This window comes from Zonotrichia leucophrys, chromosome 26, assembly GCF_028769735.1.
Source record: "Zonotrichia leucophrys gambelii isolate GWCS_2022_RI chromosome 26, RI_Zleu_2.0, whole genome shotgun sequence".
NCBI classification, from domain to species: domain Eukaryota; kingdom Metazoa; phylum Chordata; class Aves; order Passeriformes; family Passerellidae; genus Zonotrichia; species Zonotrichia leucophrys.
The window spans coordinates 719,634-728,939 of NC_088195.1; positions in this window are offsets into that span (position 1 = coordinate 719,634).

Below are 9,306 nucleotides of genomic sequence, written 5' to 3' on the forward strand. Positions count from 1 at the left end.
GCAGGGCAGGGGCATTCTGTGGCTCCTCTTGTCCAGGTCAAAGCTCTGTTGTCCTGTTTAAGCCTCGTGCACTGGCTGACTGGGCTGGAGCAGATTCAGCAGCTCTCCCTGAACGGAACTGATGGCAGAGCTGGCACTAAATGCTCATTTTAGCACTTTTGGACACAGAATGTAGCCAGATCATCCTTCCAGCCAAGTGCCACCACCTCTGGAGAGTGCCTGCTGGGGAAACAAGGTGTCTTTATCATGAACTAGGGCAAGTAAATGGGAAGAGAATTTAACATTACATTTCTGTGCAAGTTTAAGATATTATGGACATTTGTCTTCTGGATTAGCCCATGGCCTCTCTGTTGTGGCTTTTTATGCTCTTCCTCCCACTGCTTTCCTACACTGGAGCCCTCAGTGCAGTCCAGGTGTGTGAGGTTCCCTGGTTGGGGTTCAGAAATTCCTACCCTGGGGTGGAGGGGGAGGGAAGAAGGAGGAGAAGAAACAGAAGAGCAATGAGAAAATCAAGTAGGCTCCAGCACCTGCCATGTAATGATGGGTTCTGCAGATAAGGCTGTTTTAAGGTGCATTCCAGACGTTTGGGTCCTGCCCAGACACAGCACAGAAGAAAAAGGAGACTTAAACAACAGGCAGCTCCTCCTCCCCCCATCAGGTGTGCACAGAGGAGCCCCAGCCCCAAGGAAACCTCTGTCCCTCCCAGGTTTCCTTACAGCTCCGACCCAAAGCCCCCTTTGAGCACTCAGCCACCCCCAGCCCCTCGGATCAAGTCGGTGCCTGCACTGGGGATAAATCCAGCGCCAACCCAAACAGAGCAGCGCCCAGAGAAGCTGCTGGAAAATGCCCCAAGCCCTTCAGTGATCCTTGTCTTCCTCAGAAAGGGAAATTGCAAACAATCGAGCAGCTCTGCCTGGAACAGGAGATTCCCTGAAGGAGGAATCGGGCAGGGCAAGGCTTTAATGCCGCCCCATGGGGCAGTTCTGGGAGCTCTGATCCTGTCAGTGCTGGGACATTCCTGGGGTCCAGCTGGGATTGAGGAGTTTGGAGCATGGGGAGAGCAGCTGGAAGGGTCTCCATGTGCTCACCTCACTGGAAATATTCTTTCCCCCCACTGCCTTTATGCTCAAGGGTTCAGAGCCCCAAAGGACACAAGAATGAGGCCTTTGTGTCTTTTTTTTGACGTTTTTGGCACTGGAAATGTCCCTCTTGGGGCTGCGCAGAGTGGAGATGGAAAGTTGTGAGGGCACCGGGATTTGCCCCAGTGAAAACCGAAGAGAGAACAATGGGCAATTGTAACGGCATCTCAGGAAAATGCCAGCGTGATAAAAGTGGAATCACCCAGTAAAAATGGGCTGTAAAGCTCCTCAATCCCAGCCTCTCTTGTCAGGCTATTTCTAAGCAAATTTTCTCTCTGTTGCACTGTAAAAATAAAGTGTCAGACACCGAGTTTGGATGCAAATGGGAACATAACTCTGAAAGATGGGAGCTTTATCTGAATCTGAGATTTTTTAGGGGAGTGGTTTCCTTTGGAAAGGCACCTATTTTTGGAAAGTAAGATAGGGACGGATGCTCCTGTCTGAAGGCCCAGCTCCTGTTGGTCTTCAAATGAGGAGAAAAACCCCTTTCTCTTTCCATTAAAAGACAGGCAAGCAGTACTTACCCCGGAAGAACTTTGCCTCTGCTCATCCCTCCACATGAAGCCCACACCCTGAGCCTGTCCTGAGAGGCAGAGCGCCCAAAAGAGCTCTGGGGAAGGTGAGCCAGTGCTCTGAAGGTGCAGCACCTCACACCTCGGGAAACAGGGCTCATCTCCTGCTCCTGCTGTCCTCCAGGACTGGGGGAACCTTCATTTGTCACTGCAGAAAGGACTCTCAATATTTTATGAAAAAAGCATTTCACCATAGGACTTTGGTGAATATCAGCATAATTTAGCCGTGATTTAACGGAACCTTTCATTGACTTTTTAAATTATGCCTCTCCATCACCTACCCTGTGGGTTTCCTTGCTTTTCATCTTGCAAATCCCATTACTTATTAATTTCCCCATAATACATAATAGAGGCAGAAAAGCATATAGCATCCCATTCAGCAGTGATTTACAAGTCTCTTAGTTCTGAAGCAACACAAGAAAGAGCAGACATTTCATGGGTTTCCTCTGTGTGTTTTCCTCAGAAAAACCATATAAAGCCATGGCTACAAACCTGGGGCTTCTTTGGCCATGATCTCATAGCTCCAGCCCTTGCATCTCTGCAGAAGATGCAATCTGGAGGAGATTACAGCAGCACAGTCGGGGCAGAATTAGCAAGGAGATGGTGAGCAAGATTTACCTCCTCCTCATTATGATAATGGATGTAATATCCATGGAAATGCTGATGGGCTTTGCTCAGAGAGGAAGAACTGCAGGCAAAGAGCAAACACACAAACCAGCATTATTTGCCCACATTCCCAATCAGGGTTTTGCTGGCATGTTCATCTTTCTACAGGGGGCCCAGGAGGAACTTTGATTCCCTTGGTGTTTGCAGAAAATGACTTGCACATACCATGAATCAGAGGGGCTCATTTCAGAATGTAGAAACTATTACTCATCCTGCTCTGGCATGAATGAGCATCTGGCAGCATATTCTAAAATTCTGTGAAGACAACAGGAGGCAAAAGGAAAAAAAAACCCGAGCTGGAGTGCACCTCTTGTCAGCTCAGCAGGCAGCAGATGAGAACTGGAAGGAGACAGCACAAAGACAGATCTGCTGAGCAGAGCCTTTATGTGCTTTCTGTTCCTACCCATCCACTCCTTCCAGCTCTTATTTTAGAGCAGGCTGGGGATCCTACAGAACACAGGGAGACAAATTCACCCAGTTAACTCTGCTCCAGGTCAGCCTGGGACATGTGGCTCCAGAGCTCTCCAGGCAGCAGCAGCCGAGGAGGCAGCGCTCTGCTTGGTGCTCTGGGCCCAGGGAGATGGAGCTGGGGAAGCCTGACATTTAGCAGATTGGCTGGGGTGGGCTTAGACCCCTTTGGTATCAACAGCAACATCCCCACTTGTCCTGCCACAACCCGCCCTGCTGCCCCTTGTCTGAGCATCTGCATGTGCCATGGAGCTGCTCTGGGGTTCTGAGGAGCTCTGGGGTGTGTGAGGAGTTCTGGGCTGTTCAAGCAGCCCCATCTCCCCATGCTGTGCAGGCTGGCAGGGCCATGGCAGCCCTGTGTGTGTTTCCCCTTCTGAGGAGCTGCAGAAATGGGGCCATGACATTCTCCCCCATGAGTGTCCCTCACAGTGAGGATGAGGCTGGCAGGGCCATGGCACTCCCCCATGAGTGTCCCCTCCCAGAGGAGCAGGCTGGCAGGCCATGGCACTCCCCCATGAGTGTTCCCTCACAGTTAACAGCAAGCTGGCAGGCCATGGCTGCCTTGTGTGTCCCCTCACAGTGAGGATGAGGCTGGCAGGCCATGGCACTCCCCCATGAGTGTTCCCTCACAGTTCACAGCAGGCTGGCAGGCCATGGCACTCCCCCATGAGTGTCCCCTCACAGAAAACAGGAGGCTGGCAGGCCATGGCACTCCCCCATGAGTGTCCCCTCACAGAAAACAGGAGGCTGGCAGGGCCATGGCACTCCCCCATGAGTGTTCCCTCCCAGAGGAGCAGGCTGGCAGGCCATGGCTGCCCTGTGAGTGTCCCCTCACAGTGAGGATGAGGCTGGCAGGCCATGGCACTCCCCCATGAGTGTTCCCTCACAGTTAACAGCCGGCTGGCAGGCCATGGCTGCCCTGGAATGTTCCGGGCTGCCGGGGCCTGCCCGCCGCAGGAGCCGCGCAGGCCGCAGGAATCCGCGCAGGCCGCGGCACGCACTGAGCCCCTCCAGGGGCAGGCAGCTGCCTCTGCTGCACTCACAGTTTATGTGACATTTTTCTCATTATTGTTATTTCTTGCTGGCCTTCTTTTCTCCCTGCTGGGCTTTTTTTTTTTTTATGTTTTTTTTTCCTGCTGCTTTCCTACAGCCATGGTCTCTGCCAGGCTCCCCGGGACAGGCAAGAGCGCATTGGCAAAACAACCCCAGAGTTGTATTTTCCTCGCTCCCTCATCATGGCAAAACCTCCTTTTCCAAGGGAGTTGTTTCCTCCTGTTCTCTTCCCCCAGGTATTCTAGGGAATTGATTTCTCCTCTTCTTTTACAGATGAGATATTCCAGGAACAATCGAACTCATACTGCTTCTGTCAAACTCAATCTAGGATACATTCATCTGGAATATAGCAGGGAAGCAGATCCAGAAATCTTCAGCTGCCTTTCTTATGGGGGAGCTCATAAAGCACAAGGATGATGACAGGCTACTGAAATTTAAGCAACCAAGAACAGGGAAGATATTTTATTCAATAGCTGGAATAAAATTTCATGTCCCAGAGATTTCAAGGAGCACAAACTGGGGAGATGAAGGAAGACTGATTTTCTTTTTCCTAAGTAAATGGACAGGTCTGGGGCTGGTTTTTAGGTTGTGTCTGTACTATCAGAGGCACATCCACATTTCCTCTCCTAGAGCCAGCCAGAAGTGTGACTCCTCCAGCAGCTGGGGTTACAACCCTTCAGCAGGCAGGGCTGGGGCAGCTCTGTTCCTCCCCACTGACACAGGGCTGCTCCAAAGGGCTTTGTGGGACCAGCCTGGGTGTCTGCCTCGGGAGGAGATGAATCACACCTTGCAAGTGCTGATTTTTCTGTCTTATCTCTCAGAGGAGCCTAAGGTGCCTAGTTCAGATCCAGACGTTTACACAGATGAATCACACCCTCAAGGCCATGGAGAAAATAATGAAAACCTGCAAGCCTGGGCCCAAATCTCTCGAGTCATCTTGAATAATTCTATTATTTTACTGAATAGAATGATCCAATGTCTTTAAATTGCTTCATGCTTTGCTGGTAGAAAATGAAGATAAATAAATTCTCTCCTGGAACAAACCCTCACTTTACCTTTTCCTGATGCAGCACAGGCAATGGTGTTCCTTTCAGCATGTCCCTTCCTTAGATATCCTCTTTTTCCTAAATAAGCACAGAATTCGCCTCGCTGTGCAGCCTCCAGATCTGCTCCTGCCTTCCTTGGAGCAGGAATCTCAGAGATTACCAGATCACAGGCACTTTTAAACCATCTGTGCTTCATTCAGCGTCTCCAAGGGTGTTGATGTTTCCCAAGCCTTTTGCAGATTCTCCTGTCCTTTGAAATGCTCATGCTCAAGAGGGAGATTCTTACCCCAGAATTGTCCTCCCTGTGTGATATAATGGTGGAGGGACCCTGCGACAGGGAAAGCCTCATTCTCCCAGCAGGTCAGCCTCAGTATGTTTTAATTCCCCTGGGAATTAAAATCCACATTTCTGGATGTCCCCTTCCTAATTTAATGTGTAGTGGAAATAATTTGAAAGCAGAGAAAGGAGGGAAGAAAAGGAGAGCATGGGAAATGGGGGTTTGGGAGCAGCCAGGATTGATGCAGCCCTTCCCATTTCCTCCTTGGTTATTTCTTTGCTGGCTCCCTGTAACTGAATCACCCTGGAAATGCCTCCTGATCTCTCCAAGCAGGGACCATCCATTTTTTTTAGTGGAGCATTTTGCACAGAAAGTCCAGCTCTGATCGAGTGCTATGCTGGCTGCCATAACAATAAATTCCCATTACCAGAAGCGAGACGTATTTTTGTATGCAACCCCTTTGCAGAAAGGCATAAACCGAATTTTGACTTCAAAGGAGATATCTTTGTTCAAAATGCAATGCTCAGAAATATTCCGCAGTCAATTATTTGCAATTAGAATGAAAAGAGAAACCCCCTTCCCCAAACTGCCTGTAATTACAAACGATCCTTTCATGAAGTATAAATCCAGTCATTAAGGAGTTTCAAAAGTTTTAATTCAGTGGGCAATTAAAAAGAAGAATGTCGGGTGTTGAGACAGAGAACAATGCCCTGGTGAGCTCGGGGTCCTGAGGTATCAATTGGACTTTTAGCAGGAAGATTTTCCTATTGATCCCGGTGGTTTTACGAGGCAATTCCTCAGCATGGGATCGTTACCAGCCCTTCTCTGCTGAGCCACTGCTGCCACTGGGGTTGGTAGGAGCAAACTGAGGGTCAGCCTTGGCCTGGCAGCCCCAAAATCTCCTCCCAAAGAGCTGCTGTCACCAGCACAACATCCCCGTGCTTCCATCAGTCAGTCCTTGCCCTTTTCCCAGAAAGTGCATAATCTGAGTGGTGCCTGTAATCCAGGCTCCCTGAGGAATCATTTTCACATTTGGACACATCCTCAGGATGGAGCCAGAATAGAAACCATAGATCTTAATCCTCTCTCCCGGTTTGTGAAGTGGGGAGGAGGGAGGGAGGTTTTGGAAGGCTCATATTTTGAAACTGGGACTCAAATTTATTGCCTACATTGCTTAAAGGAGCCTGCTCCTTTCTGGATATTTATTGTTCTTGGTGATGCCTTAGTGTGAGTTCCCTGGCAGCTGCTTTGGGAGGAGGTGTGAGGTGGATCCATAAGGTTCCCAGATTTCTCCCAGCCATGTGATAGGTATTTGTTGTTTGGCTGCATGCTTAGGAAGGCTGCATCCTGTATTCCTGACAATCTGTGCCCTGCATATGCTCCTGGCCATGTGGGGAGGTGCCACCCGAGGGGTAAGCCAGAGAGGGAGCACAAGTGTGCTCTGAGAGATGGTTTCAGTTGAAAAGACTGAAAATCAAACCCCACCGAGCATCCAGCCGTGACCTGCTCCCTCTGAGAGGAGGGAAGAGGAACCAGCAGCTTCACAATCCTTTCTGGAGTCCTGTGCCACTGCCTGAGGGGGTGATGGACACCAGGGCTGGAGAAAAGCTTGAATGAAAAGAGGGAAAGCAGAGCTCTGGGGAGTTTGCCTTCCAACCACCTGATAGAAACACTTAAGCTGCTTTTGATTTGGTTCAGTCACTGATCAGTCCGATAAGCCAAATTCAGGGATACACAGGTGTGTGGCCATGAAGGAGGAGCTGTAATTTTTCTGCCCTGAGATCATCTCCTGCACTTTTCTGCAGGCACAGCACTAAAAAGAGTACTGGGCTTTTTTTTTTTGTTTGTTTGGTTGTGTTTTGTTTTTTTATTATTTGCCATTTCAGTGTCATTCAAGGTCTTATTTTTAGATGCTTCTTCAACCAGAAAGAGCCACACAGAATTCCCTCGGTGGTAACTCCCTGTTTTTGCCTGGAGCAGGGAATATCTGAGTGTCTCCAACATGCACAGAGTGTCACCAATTTCCAAACGTGAGGACAGCATTGGCATCACCTGCAATCTCATTGTCGGGGTACTGAACAACCCAAGCTTCCAGAACTTCGATAGAGCTGCCCATTGTTAGAGTATCCCAAGTATCCCAACATTGGGACACACTCCTTTTCCAGCCTGGGGTGCTCACTGCTGTTTAAAATCTGGTCTTTTTTTTTGACTCTGTTCTTGGGAAAGCTTCCCTTCAGGTGCTTGACTGATTTGGAGGAAAGAGCCCTGATGGGGCTTTGTTTGAGAAGCTCACGGAAAGCCCTGGATCTTGTGTGTAATCTCTGTCTTTCCCCCATTTCCCTATTTGGCAATGCAGTTTTCCCAGGTTCTGTGCGTTTCCACCCTCCCCCACTGCCTCTCCCCTTCCCTAACACAGGTAACCACACATTTTGATGGAGGTTTAATCTCCTTCCTTCCTTCCTTTGCAAACCCACCTCCTCCCCTGCCCCGGGCGCTCTGTCAACTCAAACGCATCGCAAATCAACCTGACAGTGGAGATCTCCCCTTGAGCAACAGCGCTGGGAGTTTGCTGCTGATGATCCTCAGATAGCGAGGGTGGGGTGCACTTTCCACATAAAACCCAGTCGCGGCTAAATGGAAGTAAATTTCCATTCCCCATTCCCTTTGTTGCCAGCTGGGGCTGTCAGCTAAGTGGATCCACAACCCCGGGAGGATGCACAGGATGGGGGACGCAGCCAGGGCAGAGCTGCAGGGACAGTCCTGGTGCTCTTTGTCACCTTCCCTGGCATTTTTCTGGGATGTTGAGCTGAGGAACTGGGGGCTACTCCAAACTCTTGAACTCAACTGCACAGACCAGCCGTGACCTGTGATGGCAAAATGGAATGTGAGAGCGATTCCACTTCAAGACAGTGGGAAAAATGTCCAAGAGAACAACCTAAGAAGTTGTGTAATTTTATTTTTTACTCTTTTCTCCATGTTAGAAGTGTGGGGAAGTCACAAACGTGCTTCTGAGTCCTGCCAGAAACACAAACCAGAACCTCTCTTGTTCTGTAGGACCTAAATCAGCAGCTGCACTGACCTGGGACAAAGGGCTCGTGCTCTGTTCAGGAAAAATCCCCTAAATCTTATAGGTACAGTATTAGACTGCTGCAAAGGGAAAAGCTAAGAACTGGCCCCAGCTTGTGCTGCTTTTCCAGGGCTTTCCAGGCTGGTGGGAGGAGGCAGCTCCTGGATTCTCATGAGAACAGAGCACCAGGAAAATGTGAACGTTGACTGCCTTAGAAGCCTGGCTGTTGCCTTCAGCTGGTGAGAGTGCTTGCAGAACTATTTGCTAACTCAGCTGAAGTCAGAGAAAGCCCTCTGATTTTGTGTTTGAGCACAAAAAATAGTTTGTTTTTCGAGACAGGGTTTGTTTTCCAGAATGCATCACCAGCAATGCACGGCTTCAGAAGAAATGGCTCCTGTTGGTAGCAACAAAACAGTTCAGAGTCAGAAGCAAGAGAGAGAGAGACAGAAGGGGAGAAGAGGCCACTCTGGGTCAGCCTCAGATGATAAACAGCTCCGTGAGAGTCTGTGAACCTGGAACAGCCCGAGCAGGCATTGCCACATCCACTGCTGAGCCCGTGCCTTGGGAGGCTCAGGGACTCCAAGTGCACAACCCCAAGTGCTGCCACTCGGGGATGAGGAGCTGCTCCATTATCTGCACTCAGCCAGGAGCTGAGCCCTTACCTTGCTTGATTTATTACTTTTATAAAATGCAGAGTCTTTAATGTTCAGTGCTTGGAGCACACTGTAATTTTAGCTGCATTATTACAGTTGTTGACCAATGTATGAATTATCTTCAAAGGCTTGCAGTTCCTCTGAGCAAGATTTCCCATTCCAAAGAGCAAGTCAAAGGAATCCAGGAAGGTCTGTTCTTTCAAGGAAAGACGTGTCACGGGTCGAATGTGCAGGAATGTTCTGGAAACACATTCGGCAGGAGCCCTGGAGAAAGCACGGGGGTTATTTTCTTTCTCAGAGCTGTGATCAGTACAACCCACAACACATCATTTCAATGTCTTAGAAAGGAGTTATTAGCCTCAAGA